Genomic DNA, 16,720 nt, shown 5'->3' on the forward strand with positions numbered 1-16,720 from the left:
AGACATGAGAAAAATAATTTGTAGTGTATCTTTCTATCAGTACAGAAAAATACATTTTAACTTATAGATTTTGTGAAAGTCTCAGCCTCTTCCATCATAACTTAAGTTCATCCAAGATAAAACCATTATCTTGCTCAGTACAATTTTATGTGCCTCTTTCATAAATCAGTTATGGATGATTTTTTTTTAAAGTTTATAGTTCACCAAGGTGCTTAAGTGTAAATATAATTTTTAGGGTTAAATCTTTTTTTTGCCATGCTGGGGATAGAACCCAGATTTTCCCACACACTAGGCAAGTCTTATGCCCCTTGACTCCATCCCCAGTCTAGTGTAGATAGAGTTTTTAAAAACCAGTTGAAAAACCCAAAGTTTTTCACTAGGCTCTGCTATCTAAGCTAGAGAAAGAGTAAGAATAAATGCCAAGTTGGGTAGGAGAAGGGTATTACTGTAATACAGCTGATAAATCAAAATAAAATAGAAAAATTGTCATCTTTAGGTATAATTAAGGACAAAAAGTGGGCTCTAACAAAAGAGGTGAAAGATCTATACAATAAAAACTACAGAACCCTGAAGAAAGAAATAGAAGAAGACCTTAGAAGATGGAAGGATTTACCTTGCTCATGGATTGGTAGAATTAATAGTATTAAGATGGCCATATTATCAAAAGCAATTTACATATTCAATGCAACTCCCATCAAAATCCCAATGACATTCCTTACAGAAATAGAAAAATAAATCATGAAATTCATCTGGAGAAATAAGAGACCCAGAATAGCTAAAGTAATTCTAGGCAGGAAGAGTGAAATTGGTGGTATCGCGATTCCAGATTTTAAACTATACTATAGAGCAATAGTAACAAAAACAGCATGGTACTGGTACCAAAACAGGCAGGTGGACCAATGATACAGAATAGAGGACACAGAGACCAATCCACAAAATTACAACTATCTTATATTTGACAAAGGTGCTAAAACAATGCAATGGAGAAAGAATAACATCTTCAACAAATGGTGCTTCGAGAACTGGAAATCCATATGCAACAAAATGAAATTGAATTCCTCTCTCTCACCATGCACAAAAGTGAACTCAAAATGGATCAAGGAGCTATGAATCAGACCAGAGACACTGTGTCTAATAGAAGATAAAGTTGGCCCTAATCTTCATCACATGGGGGCAGGCCCCAAATTTCTTAATAAGACTCTTATAGCACAAGAGTTAAAACCAAGAATCAACAAATGGGATGAATTCAAACTAAAAAGTTTTTTCTCAGCAAGAGAAATAATATGTGAGGTGAATAGGGAGCCTACATCCTGGGAACAAATTTTTACCCCTCAAACATCAGATAGAGCTCTAATCTCTAGAATATACAAAGAACAAAGAAGCAAATAACCCAATCAACAAATGGGCCAAGGACTTGAACAGAAACTTCTCAGAAGAGGATATACAATCAATCAACAATACATGAAAAAATGCTCACCATCTCTAGCAATCAGAGAAATACAAATTAAAACTACTCTAAGATACCATCTCACTCCAATAAAAATGGCAGCCATTATGAAGTCAAACAACAATAAGTGCTGGCGAGGATGTGTGGGGGGGGGAGGTACACTCATACATTGCTAGTGGGACTGCAAATTGGTGCAGCCAATTTGGAAAGCAGTATGGAGATTCCTTGGAAAGCTGGGAATGGAACCACCATTTGACCCAGCTATTGCCCTTCTTGGACTATACCCAAAAGACCTTAAAAGAGCATACTACAGGGACACAGCCACATCAATGTTTATAGCAGCACAATTCATAATAGCTAGAATGTGGAACCAACCTAGATGCCCTTCAATAGATGAATGGATTAAAAAATGGGGCATTTATACATAATGGAATATTACTCGGCACTAAAAAATAACAAGACCATGGCATTTGCAGGCAAATGGATGGCATTAGAGCAGATTATGCTAAGTGAAGTTAGCCAATCCCTAAAAAACAAATGCCAAATATCTTCTCTGATATAAGGTGGGTGACTCAAAATGGGACAGGGAGGAAGAGCATGAGAAGAAGGCTACCATTAAATAGGAAAGAGAGGTGGGAGGGAAAAAGGGAAAAGGGGAGTTGCATGGAAGATGGAAGGAGAACCTCATTATTATACAGAATACATATATGATGTTGTAATGACAAAAAAGAAAAAAAAAGTGTGTCACATTACATTGGAAAGAGAGAAAGGATGTGAGAGGAGGGGAGGAGTAATGAGGATAGGAAGGACAGCAGAATAGAATAGACAATATGATTGATGTATGTACATTCCATGAATGTATTATATGTCAAAATACATTCTGCTATCATGTATGACTAAAAATAAATAGTCATACATGTTAATCATACATGTTACTATTGCTCTCTCTCCCTCTCTCTCTCTCTCTCTCTCTCTCTCTCTCTCTCTCTCTCATTAGTTTGGCAAACTTGAAATATAGGAGGCTTTACCCAGAAATGGGGATGTTTGTGCTGTTGTTTCTGGTAGTATAGATGGGGATTGATGACACTACCTGGAGTCTGTACAGCTACGTTAGCCTGGGGTTTCAATCTCCCTGCTCATGCTGTTATTATTAAGGTAGGAGCTTACCTTCTTTTGATACAGATTCCTGTGAGTGTTAAAACAAACCTATGGATTGATTTATTTAGAAAAAATATTGTGATTTGGCTGTTTCTTTCAATGTTAATTTATATAAGAGAAAAAATATTTTCTCCAATAAAATTCAGTTTATGTTGTAAAAATGTAACTATCACAGATGATGAAGGGATTAGTTAAAGTACACTTTTGAGATCTTACTGTATTTGCCCAATTTCAGTATTTAGCTCTTCAGGATTATATTTATGTATACTTATGTAAATTTTTATTAACTTTTTCTTATCTAGGGAACACAAATATATGCTGCAAAAAGAGGCTCCTGTATTGACCTTGGAATTTTAGATGTCATGCAGATATTTGGCCGAGCTGGACCACCACAATTTGACAAATTTGGGGAAGGAGTCATTATAACAACACATGATAAACTCAGCCATTACCTCACTCTGCTCACTGAACAAAACCCAATTGAGAGTCAGTTTCTGGAAAGTCTTGCAGATAACCTAAATGCAGAGGTAAGATCTGATCAGCCAAAAGTTGGGATAGAATTGTCAGCTTTAAGAATAACGATAAAGGTTGAGTTGGTTTTTGCTTTGTAGTGTTTAGGTATACAGATTATGCTATATAGTCATAAGACAAAAGAGGCTGGGGTGGTGGGGGGCAATATTGTTGATTAACTCACAGCAGTATAAATGTAGAAAACAATACTGAACGGAACTCATTGTTAAATGATCACACTTGCAATCTATGAGGTTTTGCTATAGATCAGAAATACAATCCAAAGTTTACAAATCAGGGAAACAGAAATAGCAATAACTGATATGTTTAGTGCTCAATTGATGATTAATATTTGTATGAAGTTTTTCTAAGGTTTATGAAGCTTTCTTGTCTTTATTAGGTCATTTGATTATCTTTGTTATGTAAAATGTGATTGCCTAAATTGAGCAAGAGTATAATGTCTTATTTCAAATGTGTGTGTGTAGGCATGTGGGAGTGTGTGGGGGGAGACTTTAATAATAGGATGTTAGAGTCTGTAAACAAGTCAAAATAACACCTGGTATTTTGCCAGGGGAATGTTAGAGTTTGTAAACAAGTCTGATTGGTGCCTGGCAAAATGCCAGAGGGAGTGGTTTGAAAAGTAACAAAAGCGAGCCATTAAGTGTGGAGATTCCTTATTGATTGACTGATGTATCTAGTTTATGCTAATTAAGATAAGCTGTGCAAAATGTATAAATAGCTCTGTTGTCCTATAATAAACAGCTCCCTCTTCTGCTGTATCAACTGTACACAAGTTATTCGTCACCCCACCCCCAGCAATAGGATTTAAATAATGAACCTAGAAAGCATAGGTAACATCTCAACTGGTAAAGAAAATAAACATTTTTACAATTTAGAGTATATGTATACATGTATGTATGTATATATATATATATATATATATATCAAACTTTCAAATGAATGTTTAAAATTAAGTGCAATGTTTTTATGACATTTTTAATGACTGCACAAGTATTCAACGCTTTCCTACCTCAGTATCCTTTTTTTTAAAGTTAACTCAAATAATTTAGGTAATTTAGCTAAGATGTAAATATTGAATAAATGAATGAAATATTCACAATCATATTTACAATCAAATATTACTTATTGTGTGCAAGTCTATCTGGCGTACTTCTTAAACAATCTATAGAAATTCTATTCAGGTTATTTACAAGATTCTTTATAGAGAATGAAAGACACACTCTACATTATGTAGTTCTTCTGTTAAGAAGCATATAGTTCAAAAGGAGAAAAAAAGATATGGAAAGAAAATGGCAACTTCCATAGAAGTACTTGGTAGAAGGAGAAAATATGTTTGACCTGGGGCTATCAAAAAAGGCTTTTTTCATGATGATAGTAAACTTAGTCTGAGTTCAGACAATAGATACGTTTTGGAAGATAAGTTTGAAAGTAAGAAAAAAAGCATGAAGAGCACTGGTTTACCTTAACAAAATTACAGGACAACAAAAAGATATTAGAAAATAAAATTTGACTCCAAAGAAAATATTATCATAGCTCAATTTTGGTCCTCATTGCCTAACCTGATTACATGGTGTAAGTAATTAGGTGTGGGCCAAGAGTGTTTATAATGGGATAAAATCTATTACTGCAAAGTGATGGTAATAGTAGCATAGGCTAGAGACTGCTGGGTGCTTCATGTACATTCTCTTATTCTGTCAGAGCTGCTAAGTAGATATTATACTCAGAGAGACGTGTAACTGCCCAGGGTCACTAAGTTATAATTTTTAGAAATAATATTCAAACTGTGGTCTATTTAGCTCTAACCAAGATCTTTTCATTGTTGCTTAAGACTTCTGTAATCTTATTAAAAATGTAATAAGTTAAAAAAAACATTACCCTACATTAAGATTCTCCCTTCTTTTCTTCTAAAACCTGAACTAAACATTTTCAAAAATGGTAGCCATAATTTCTATTAACATTTACAGTAAAAAAAATCCTGTTTTTCTAAAATTTAGCTTAAAGAGCATGTCAAGGAATATTAAATCTTAGCACACCTAGAATTGGTTCTTGATAGTTTTTGTAAGTGGTAGTCACAATGTGTTGATGTTATTATGCAGAAGACACAAAGTAAGCAAAACAATGCTCTTGTCCTCAGGGAACTCTTTCCTGGGGACAAAAAAGTAGCACCAGTGAAACTATGTGATCTAGCCCTGCATATAAAAATAGCGCTTAAGTTCATCTCATATTAATTAAAGTACTTGCTAGAAATGTCATTTTCAGAAATGTCAACACACTCTGAGCACAATTCCATTTAGTGATATAAAGGGCATTTAAATAATGAAACATATAGATTGAAAATTTTTAGTTACTATAATGAAGTACAGCCATTGCTAAACTTGCTCATATCTTGGTTTACTGGAAGAGCTCCCTGTTACAGTAAATTTTCCTGTTAATGAAACAAACTCCTTTAAATTATAGTTGAATGTGAAATTAAACTTAGTCATCTGTACACATCAAGTGTGAAATTGGTTTATAACATAAATCTGTGCTGCATTCTTAAGATAATAGATTTGTAAGTCCTTAGACTGCAAAAAAATCTCCGTAAGACTCTAAAATATCACTAATCAACATAAAGATTATGTTAGGATAGTAATGTTGCCTTTATTAATATATTTGATTTCCTGAATATCAATTTTGACCTTGAATTTAGAAAAATTGGAGAAAATATTTTATGAAGTATAATTTAATGCAAATATTTTATGAGACATCTTTGCTGATTGATGCCTAATGGGGCTGACTTCATAATGCAAAGTTGAGAAGTAACAAATCCCTTTCCTATAAAGAGCCACTTATTTTTGCACTGTGAGAAACACTGATATATGTATTTCAGGCTAATTAAAATGTATTCATGTTGCTCAGTGTATACTCTGTTCTAATCCCTATATTCCATACTTTATAACTTTGTTAATTATTCTATATCCTAACATATACATTCTTTGTGTACACAGAGTTTTTGTCTCTTCAGGATGTTGTACATACAATGGCTCTTGAGTTAAAACCTCCACAGTCTGACTACCCTTCCCACTTCTTATTCTCATTACTCCTCAACATAGGCCTTCTGCCCTAGGAAGCTATTACTCTACTCACTTCACTTAGAAAGGCCCAATTTTCTTTTTTATGAAATATAGATGCTCTCATTGTGAAAATTCAATAAGTGCCTGTTCCAAGTTGGTAAGCAATATAGTATCACTATTTTCTGATGATCCCTTCATATGTAGCCCTACTTAAGCAGTATATATATATAAAATTAAAAATTATACTCATGATTATATTTGCTTATTTAGTTTCTAAAAACTATATAAAGTTAATAGAAACTATATGAATGGTTTTAACTAGTTTTTTAAAACACACATATAGTAAAAATAAATAAGATAACCTTAAAGACTAAAGTTTAAATAGATAAATATTAAGTGACACTTGAGTCTGATTTCTGAATTACCAAATTTGGAGTTGATTTTATTATTGTTAAGGAAGAATTAATTTTATTACACTATACACTAATGTCACTTTTACATGTTATATTTTTGAGTATCTTGTATGTGCTAGACTCTGTGGATGTTGGGCTTCTATTTGTCATCTTAATTATTTATACATATCTCACCTCCATGACTAGAGAAGTGAGGTCAGGGACCATACTATTTGTTACCATATCCATTGTACCTTAAATTATATATAGGCTTTTTAGTGATTTGTTATGATTATGGAGATAAATAAATAAATTTCAAAAAGAGAGAGTATGGAAAAAATACTTGTTTTATGAAAGGCTCCTGTATCAGATAGCCACTAGGCGACAGCAAATATTTTCAAGAAAAGTTTTATTTTTGTCACTAGGTGGCATTCAAGGATTAGTCTCAAAATAAGTTGTACCTTTACATTTATTTTTTCTGGATAATCTCTTCCCTTTTAATGAATTTTTAGAAGATTTCCATTACATGATCTAATTTTTGATACCTACTTTTTCTTCTAATCTTATAACTAATAGCAATAGGTAATTATTGATGTTTATTTGATAAGTCTGATTTTTAAATTGTCCTTTATAAAATTTTTGTCTCTTGAGATTTGTATAGTATTTTAAAAGAGCATCATAAGGTCAAAATGGAATGAATATAGGTTGTTATTTTAAAGTAATAACGTAAAGTAATAAGAGAATATAGGTCACTATAAAGGAATATATGGGTTATATGACAATACATTTTTGACTTGCAAATAATAAAATCAGAAATAGGTGAGACTCTCAGCTATTTATCCGTATCATCAAACTAGTTTTATTTACCTAAGCAGACTGGAAAAACTGTTTAAACATCCTACACAACTCTCTTATTGGCTTAATTTTAATTCTTACTGCCTTTCATTTTCTGAAAAGCTTTACAGTTTACATTTAGGAAATGTACTTACTTATAGTATGAATGGCTTGGTCATTTTTAAGTAAAGTAGTAGAAATTTAGAAGCAAATAGGCAGAATCTTCTTATGTATTTTTTTTTTTACTTTTGGTTGTCCCACTTTTTAAATAACAAATACTATGATGTAATATTACAGTAAAAATTATATGCTGCTGTATCTCATCTTCAATTCATTCAAAGTAGCTAAATGTACAATTTTTTGTTGTTGTTGTATTTTGTTTTGTTTGGTGCTCAGAATTGAACCTAGGACCTTCTGCATACTAATCATGTACTGTACCACTCTCAGTCCTTCTACATTTTTATTTCACAATAAAAGTTATATAAAATTAAAAATTATAATACAGCGACTAGATCAAACATGAAGATTTTTATTTTCTTCAATTTTAGTACAAAAATGGCACCATTTGTTTTCCTTTTTTTCCCCTCCTGTGAGTAAAAAAAATGGGTTCAGGTACAAATTTACAGCTGTCAAGTTTTACAAATTTGGTTAATAGTTAAAGTAAAAAGGATACATTAAGTAAAAGCAGAATTACTTCCCTTGCCTAAGGAACTATTTTAAGAATACATCTCATTATAATTCTGAATTAATATTCTTATCTAATCATGTCTTTCTCTTTATTACACAGATCTTATATTTATTGTTGTGTTCTAAATTATTATCCTTTGGTTTTATTTAATAAATATATTACAAATCACTTCAAATGCTATATTAAACATTATATTTCCTTTCTGAATATAATCTAAACAATCATCCAATGATAACTTTGGTTCAAATGTTTAAATATCATATTTTCCCATTGCTTGTTTTAAAGGTTAACAATTTTAAAAAACACCCTATTCTTGTATGATTTTGAAAGCATAAATATTAATATGTCTAAATACCAATAAATTTGCTTTGTTTTGTGCAGAAATAATTGCATTTTCCATTATACGCATATTGTATGTTTATACTGGCAGTCCTCTAAATGAGTAGCTCTAAAGGTAAAAATTACCTTTGTACCTTCTATGGTTTTATTGATGACAGTGCGTAGAATCAGGATAAAGATCGACAGAATTAATATTTAATTATTTTTTAAATAATGTTGAGTTTTATTTTTTAATCTTTATTCATTTTGCTTATTTTTTTATGTGGTGCTGAGGGTTAAGCCCAGTGCCTCAAATGTGCTTAGACAAGTGCTCTCCTACAACCCCAGCCCCATATTTTGTTATTTTTATTCTGGTACACTTAAATTTAAACATACTCAGTATTTTTATAAATATAAAATGAAACTAAAAAAAAAACAGATACAGAATATGAAAAAGAATTAACAAATGTCAAAAATGTCCTTAATGCTATGTAGAATTAAAATTTATACAGGGAAAAACAATCAAATGTCATCATTGAGTAAATTCAGTTTGGGAAGATAGCATTTCCAATGTACTATTCTCAATGAAATAAAGAGGACTGCTGTTTTCATTAACTGAGAAGTCATTTCAATGATTGTGCTTACCTACTTTCAAATGTGGCACAATGATCTATTTTGAAAACTTAATTTCTGGCAGAGTGGCCTTTGCTGTAATGTTTATGTTTGACTTTAATGCATTCCTTTAATTTCTGTTGTATTTTTGATTTGCAGATTGCTCTGGGAACAGTCACAAACGTGGAAGAAGCATTGAAGTGGATAAGTTACTTACCTTTATGTATGGATGAGAGAAAATCCATTAGTGTATGGCATCAGTCACAAAGCTTATCAGGTAGAAAACGCAAACTCATTTATTAAAAAAAAAAAAAAAACCCTCAAGCCTTCTTTTTGGTTCTGTAATCCTTTCATGATGTGAGGATAAATATTTGCTACTTTTGCCTCATCTGAAAAGAGTTATGGACCTAGAAGAAAAATAAAGATTCTTAATCATTTTTTAAAATACACTAAAAAATTAAATTTGTTTCTTGTAATTATTTTCCTTTATTTAAATATCTTTTCCCATTAATAATGTTGATATTTGTATCATACTATTTTTTCAGGTATATTTCTGTTAGATGTTGATATTTCAACATGAGTTTTTACTCTGGTACATTTAGTTTTAGAAATAACCAGATATAAGGAAACATAGACCATTTTTAAAAATAGGCTTGTTATATAAAATCTACTCCTCCTGTCATGTCCCTTCTATGCCCTATAGTGAAATAAAAGATAGCATTAAAGCATTATTGTCTTAACAGTTTAAAGTTTAAAGTCAGTTTCATGATTCAATGTGTGTGCATAGACAGAGAATTACATACACGTGATAGCAGGTCTTCCTATGAGCTTTATAGTTGTGTGGTCCATGTGGCTTACAGATCTTGTCTTTTCTTTAGAACTCTGCTTTATATACTGTAAATGCTTCCTAATTACAGATAAAATTCAGTTGTAATGTAATAAAAACATTATTTCACCATCTTCATATGATATTTACTTCTGTTAAGTCAAAATTATCAAAGAGGTTGAGTCTAACTCAAAATTATAGCTTTTCTCTATTTACCAATATATATACACACAAATATTGTATTGATAAATACACATACATATGCATTGAATGTATGTGCATGTATTGGTAAATATGTGTATACATATATATATATATATGTATTATGTGCATTTGTTATCAAAGCAATTGCTAAACTTTTGGGGGTTTTCTTTCATTTTTCCTTTTCTTGTACAGTAGATTTTGCCATGGAAGAGTTGAAACTTAAGACTTAGGGGGGAAACATTAAAAATAGTAGTAGCAACTCGTTCTGAAGCTGGTAATCTGAAATTCTTAGGTTTTCATACTTCGGTCTTCTTTACATAGAATTCCACTACTTTTCTGCTTCTCAGTTAAAATATGTGCTGATCTTCAAATGGATGTCTTATTTTATAAGCAATTTATAACTGCTTTATCATCTGTGATTTCATACATTTTTATATTTATTAATTTTTAACTGGTACTCTATAGACACACATAAAGGTGGGAATCACTGTGGGTTATTCATACATGTGCATAGCATAATTTGGTCAGTTTATTCACTCAGTTCCTCCCTTTTCCATCCCTTCTCCCTTCCCTCTGTACCCTTTATCTACTTCGCTAATCTCTGTTCTATTTTCATGGGACATTGCCCACCCCCTTTCTCTATTTTTTTAGTTCCTTAGTTATCTCTTGCTTCCACATGAGATAAAACATAAGGCCTTGACTTTTTGAGTCTGGCTTATTTCACTTAGCATGGTGTTCTCCAGTTCCATCCATTTGCCAGCAAATGCCATAATTTCATTCTTCTTTATGTCTGAATAAAACTCCATTTTGTACATATACCATATTTTCTCCATTTGTTCATATGTTAATGGGTACCTGAACTGGTTACATAACTTGACTATTGTGATTTGTGCTGCTGTGACCCAACAATCCCAACAGACCTTGCACTTTTTAAATAATGTGTCTCTAAATGTTCTCATCACAAATATGATCATTGTGAGAATAGTCAAAGGTACAATGAAAATTTTCTGAAGGACTAAAATTAAACAAGTACATGTATTTTCATGGGTTAAATATTCCTTGGAATAAGATAAACACATCAATTGATTTTTAAGTATTAGGTTAATATCAAAAGTTTTTTTGCAGTATAATGAAAACTTTAACATAGTTTTCTGGTATTTAAGAAAGAGGAATTTTGTTTCATTCCAGGATTCATAGTTTTACTGCATTTACAGTTCTATATCTTAACTTTTTCTTTAACTTATATGTTTTGATTTTGTTGCTCTGTAAATTTGTATCTATAGAATTCTTATAGACAAAAACAAATCAAGTAATTTGGACCTGATATATATAGTATCACTTATAGCAAATATTTGCTGATAATACTCTTGATGCTATGTTACTTATCTGCAGTTGGTTTCCTTTTGCCTAATTTTTCTGATTTTTAAAACTTTTTTAAGCTGCCAAAAAGATCTAAGTTAAAACAAATGGTGGAAATATTAACTCATTAGATTTCTAAGGAGGTTTACTACTTCTCCAACACCCCATTAAAGATCATATTTTACATTATTGCTCATAACAAGAGATTAATCTTCAAGACTTAGATGTGTATGGTTGTGCACTTGTACAGTATGGTTGTGCATGTATATACATAGCAAAAAGAATATTTGTTAGTATTTTGTATTGAATATCAATTTATACTTAGAAAAAAATTATAATAGTTTTAAAACTATATAAAAGTTCACTGTCAACTTCATTTTATTCTTTGATTCTATTATTATTATAGACAAAATGGATTTTTCCACCAACAGTTGTGAAAACTACTAAAACAATAGAATTGTATTTTTAAGGGGATAACCATTCATTTATTTTACCTTTGACAGGGGAAAGCATTTTTTGCCATCATATCTCCAAATGACTGATAAAATAGAAGTATGGTTTGGTAATTTAAAGTGCCTATTTAAGTGTGGGAATTAGAAGATGATATTTTTTTTTTCCTTATACCCAATTCCCTGTGTCTATAACCTTAAAGATTATAAGACCATGGAAGAATAATATTGGTATCTAAAGAGATTGTACAGACTGATAGTTTTATTATCCAAAAAGACTATGTGGATTGATAATTTTAATGAATTTTAAAGCTTTCTTTATTTAATCAAATACAATATTTTCTAGTTGTTTCTTAAATGTATAGAATGTACTTCAGAATTTATAATTGAAAAATCTCTGATCAGCAGCTTCAATACTGGGTATATACCCAAAGGAAATGAAATCAGTATGTTGAAGAACATCTGTTCTCCTGTGTTCATTGCAGCACTATCCATGCAAAGAAATGGAAGCAGCCTAAGTGTTCATCAGCTTATGAATGGATAAAGAAAAATCTAATACCTATACACAAATGGTGCATTATTCAGCTATAAAAAGACTGATATATTGTCTTTGCAGTAACAGGGATGGAACTGGATGTTGTTATGTTAAGTGAAATAAGCTAAGTACAAAAGAACAGGTACCACCTGATCACATTCATGTGTAGAATCTCAAAAAGTTGATGTTACAGAGGTTGAAAATAGAATGGTGGTTACTAGGGGCTGGAGAGAGGGATGGGGAGAGACTCATCAATGAGTACTAAGTTTTTATCATAAATACATGATAAATGTTAGACTGATCAATGAGTACCAAGTTTTTACCATAAATAAATGATAAATGTTTGAAAAATAGTTGTATTTAATCTGTTTTAAATATTGCACAATATATTTTTGTATTGAAAAATCACTTTACACCATTGATACATATAATTTTATGCTTCAAAGTACCAGTTCAAAATTAAGTTTTTAAAAGTCTAATTAAAACATCAAGTGTTTATATTTCTTTCCTGTAGATTGACCCAACATTAAGAAAGCATCGAGAACAGTTAGTCATTGAAGTTGGACGAAAACTAGACAAAGCTCAGATGATTCATTTTGAAGAGAGAACTGGTTATTTTTCCTCAACGGATTTGGGTTGAACCACCAGCCACTATTATATTAAATACAATACCATTGAGGTAATATTCTAAGAGGAACAAATGCAAAAATGTTTGTTTTTACAGTCAAATACTTTCTAGACTTCAAAATATATTAATAATGCCAAATAACAAAACAACTTATGAGCAAATACATTTAGTTTATATGAATTCAGCAATATACTTTTAGTAATGACAAGGAAAAAAATGACTTTAGATAGCAATGGTGCTCTTCTGTCATCCTGTTTCATGAACATATCCTAAACACTACATACACCTGAAATAGTTGAAGCCTATTGGTGAGTCTTACAGAGTGTGTGCCAGAATGACTTTAAGCTGGACTTGATAGCTTAATTATTTCCTTGAATAAAAAGTTGAAAACTTAATTGCATATTAGTAAGAAACACTAAAGAAGAGTTTAAGAAACTACTAAAATTACCAACTCAGCCTGTTTGTACTAGATGGTTAATTTAAGAAACTTTTAAGGCCAATTTTGACCATACAATTATAAGAGGATTTGTTGCTTTTTAACAACGTCCTGTTTAAGATGATGTGATACTTTAATATTTTTACTTTTAAAAAGCATATACATTTCTTTATGTGTTTTCATGTACATATATCAGTACATGTCAATACAATGATAACCTGTTGGGAGAATACTTAAATATGAAGAGATTGAAATAAGTTAAGTTGAATTTTTATACTTTTTTCAATAGATAGTGTTTTGAGTTTTTTCTTAAATTCATTTTTGCCTTTTGTACATAAAGTTGTTTTTAAAATAGGAGAATAGAAATCATCAAAAAGAAAAAGTCAGTTTATATGAAATCTCGGGTTTGTAGATTTAATATTTGCTTACATATAAAACAGGTTTCAGAAAAACACCTTTATGTGCTTACTGGGTTTTCCTCATTTTTTCAGAATAACCTATTGTATGACACTAGATTTCTGCAAGACCTCTTTATATATTATCTCAGAGCTGTGATTTGGTGGTTCCTCAATCCCAGACCTAGTCCTCCCTCCTTATATCTCATTGTCTCTATGAGACAGCCTTTCTCATTTGTCCTCTTGCTAGTAGACTGCTGCCAAATTACACCCTAACACTTTCTTTTTTGCAGTTCTTTTTCAGCAACTCTAGCCGTGTAGTACCTTTGTCTTTTCTGTATGGCCTTTAACTGATTTTTCTGTGTATTCTCGCTATTCATATTTTGAGACTCTTTGAATTGCATGTTGTCTAGTTATTTCCCTCAGAATTTTATATGATGTATGTGAGCTTATAATTAGTAAGTGATGCAGATTTCCATATGCCTATACTGAGGTCAAGACCAGAATGTTATGTTGAACATTTTTAGACATTTAGTATGGATTTTATTAGATGATTTTACTGATCTTTTTTTTGGTTCTAATGGCTTTCTTAACTATGTTTAGGAGTGTTTTTTAATCTTTCATAAATTTGATAATATCTTTTGGTCTTCTATTTTAATTAAATTTGACACTTACTTTAGTAGACCTTTAATGAACTCTTCGATGCTCACAAAACAGAAGGTGACATATCTGAGATAGTCTCCAAAGCTGAATAATTTGATCAGATCAAGGTAAGATTACTTGAAGTTTCAGTCAGGTATGTACATTTATTTATTTATGAAAGTTTGAAATTAATTGTTATTCCTAATACAATATAAAAAAGCCATATGGCATATTTGTAGTATCAGCAGTGTTTTCTATTGTACAAGAAAATTCAGTGTTCTAGATAATAATATCACAGCATACCTAACATCATGCTTTGCTTTGTATCCCAAGTCAAGAAATTTAAATAGGTTGTGTATTACCCATATTATAATTTAATGTTATTAACAGTGAAAACTTTAATACTTTGAAATAGTACTTCACAACTTTAAGCTATGAATGCATTATACCATTTAAAAATATATGACTATAACAAATGCATTTGAAGATAATCAAGTTTGCCCTAATCAGTCTGGGCAGAGGTTTTACTCTGGTCAAATAAGAAATGAAACCTCATCAATTGAAGGATGGTGATGTCAGATGACTTAATTTTTGTGTCATATCAAATTTTTATGTGTCAATGGCAACTTTAATATTGGTGATGAACAATAAAATATAATTGTACCCGCCTCAACACAATTTCATATTATATTTTATAATTTACCTATGGGAAAATTACTGGGTTTTAGCTGTACAAGAGTAAAATATTACATTATACTAAAAGGCAACCTTAAAAACATGCAATGTGGTTTTTAAATAAATCAGACCAAATATTACTATAAAAATATTGACTCTTCTAGGTCAGAGAAGAAGAAATAGAGGAGTTAGATGCTCTATTAAAATTTTTTTGTGAACTCTCAGCTCTTGGTGATGTAGAAAATAGTTATGGGAAAATAAACATCTTACTTCAAACTTCCATCAGCCGAGGAGAGACGGATAGTTTCTCCCTTATGTCAGATTCTGCAAATGTTGCACAGGTAAGAATCTTACTCCCCATTTTCTCTTCTTTGTTTATCTCTAGAGACCAAGGAATTAATTCTATTGTTCTGTGAATACATTACTTTGAAAAATTCTATGAACTACAGTTTCTCCTTAGAATTAAATATATTGATTTGTACATCTTTTATGTAACCTGTGCTTGTAAATCAGGACTGGGTGTGAAAGTTAGTGGTTTGTTTGGCTTAGTAACAAATATATCTTATATAAGGCCTAATATATGTATTCCAGTATGATAGGTCTCTGATTTTAAATATTGAGTACTGAAAGAAAATTGTTCCCTAAACCTACAGCTCATTTAATTTATAACTTTTAAAAACTGCTATGGTAAAAAAAAAATTCTTCATATATTTAAACCATCATGTGAAATAAAGTAAGTTATTTTTTGTCTTCTTTGTCTTTCATTTCTTTTCTTTGTTTTGTTTTGTTTTGTTTTTCGTAATACTACAGATTAAACTGAGAGGCTCTCTATGACTAAAATATATCCTCAGTCCTTTTTTATTTTTTTCTTTTAATTATTTATTTTAGTACTAGGGATTGAAACTACAGGCCCTAAATCACTGAACCACATCTCTAACCATTTCTATTTTTTTTTTTTATTTTGAAATAGGGTCTTACTAAATTGCTCAGGGCCTAGCTAAATTGCTGAGAATGGCTTTCAACATGAAATCCTCCTTTCTCAGCCTCTCAGTGTTACCACCACATATTCTAACAAGATTAGAAGAAAAAAATCTTACTGTAGATAAGCTGAAAGATATGAGGAAAGATGAAATAGGTAAGAAGGGGGAAAAAGTGCTTAAATGAATTTTTCTGTGAAAATAAAATATTTTACCAGATATAAAAGTATTGTGAATTTTCATATCATTTAACATAAATTTATTTTCTCTCTTCTTTTTAAATTTGTTTTAGTACATTATATTTTACATTGTTAATTTTGACATATTCATGAATGCATATAACTCAATATAAATTTTGAACCTACATATGACATCTCTTTATTTATGCAAAAGAGCAAAAATCACTCCAAATTTTATGAAGTTATTTAGCAGAATTAGCAATTAAGGCTGGATGTGGGCACACATGCTTATAATCCCAGCAGTTCCGGAGGCTGAAATAGGAGGATCACAAGTTCCAGGTCAGCTTCAGCAACTTAGCAAGACCCTGTCTCAAAATTAAAA

The 16,720-nt window shown here is 30.9% G+C and overlaps 1 long non-coding RNA gene across 1 annotated transcript; it reads left to right on the plus strand.

The window, feature by feature from the left end:
- The first annotated feature begins 3,055 nt into the window (after positions 1–3,055).
- Positions 3,056–13,077, plus strand: LOC144373413 (uncharacterized). Its single transcript, XR_013433093.1, has 3 exons — positions 3,056–3,132; positions 9,193–9,310; positions 12,921–13,077. It is a non-coding gene; the product is annotated as an uncharacterized LOC144373413 (long non-coding RNA).
- Positions 13,078–16,720: the final 3,643 nt, after the last annotated feature.

Source organism: Ictidomys tridecemlineatus, unplaced genomic scaffold, assembly GCF_052094955.1.
Source record: "Ictidomys tridecemlineatus isolate mIctTri1 unplaced genomic scaffold, mIctTri1.hap1 Scaffold_39, whole genome shotgun sequence".
Taxonomy (NCBI): domain Eukaryota; kingdom Metazoa; phylum Chordata; class Mammalia; order Rodentia; family Sciuridae; genus Ictidomys; species Ictidomys tridecemlineatus.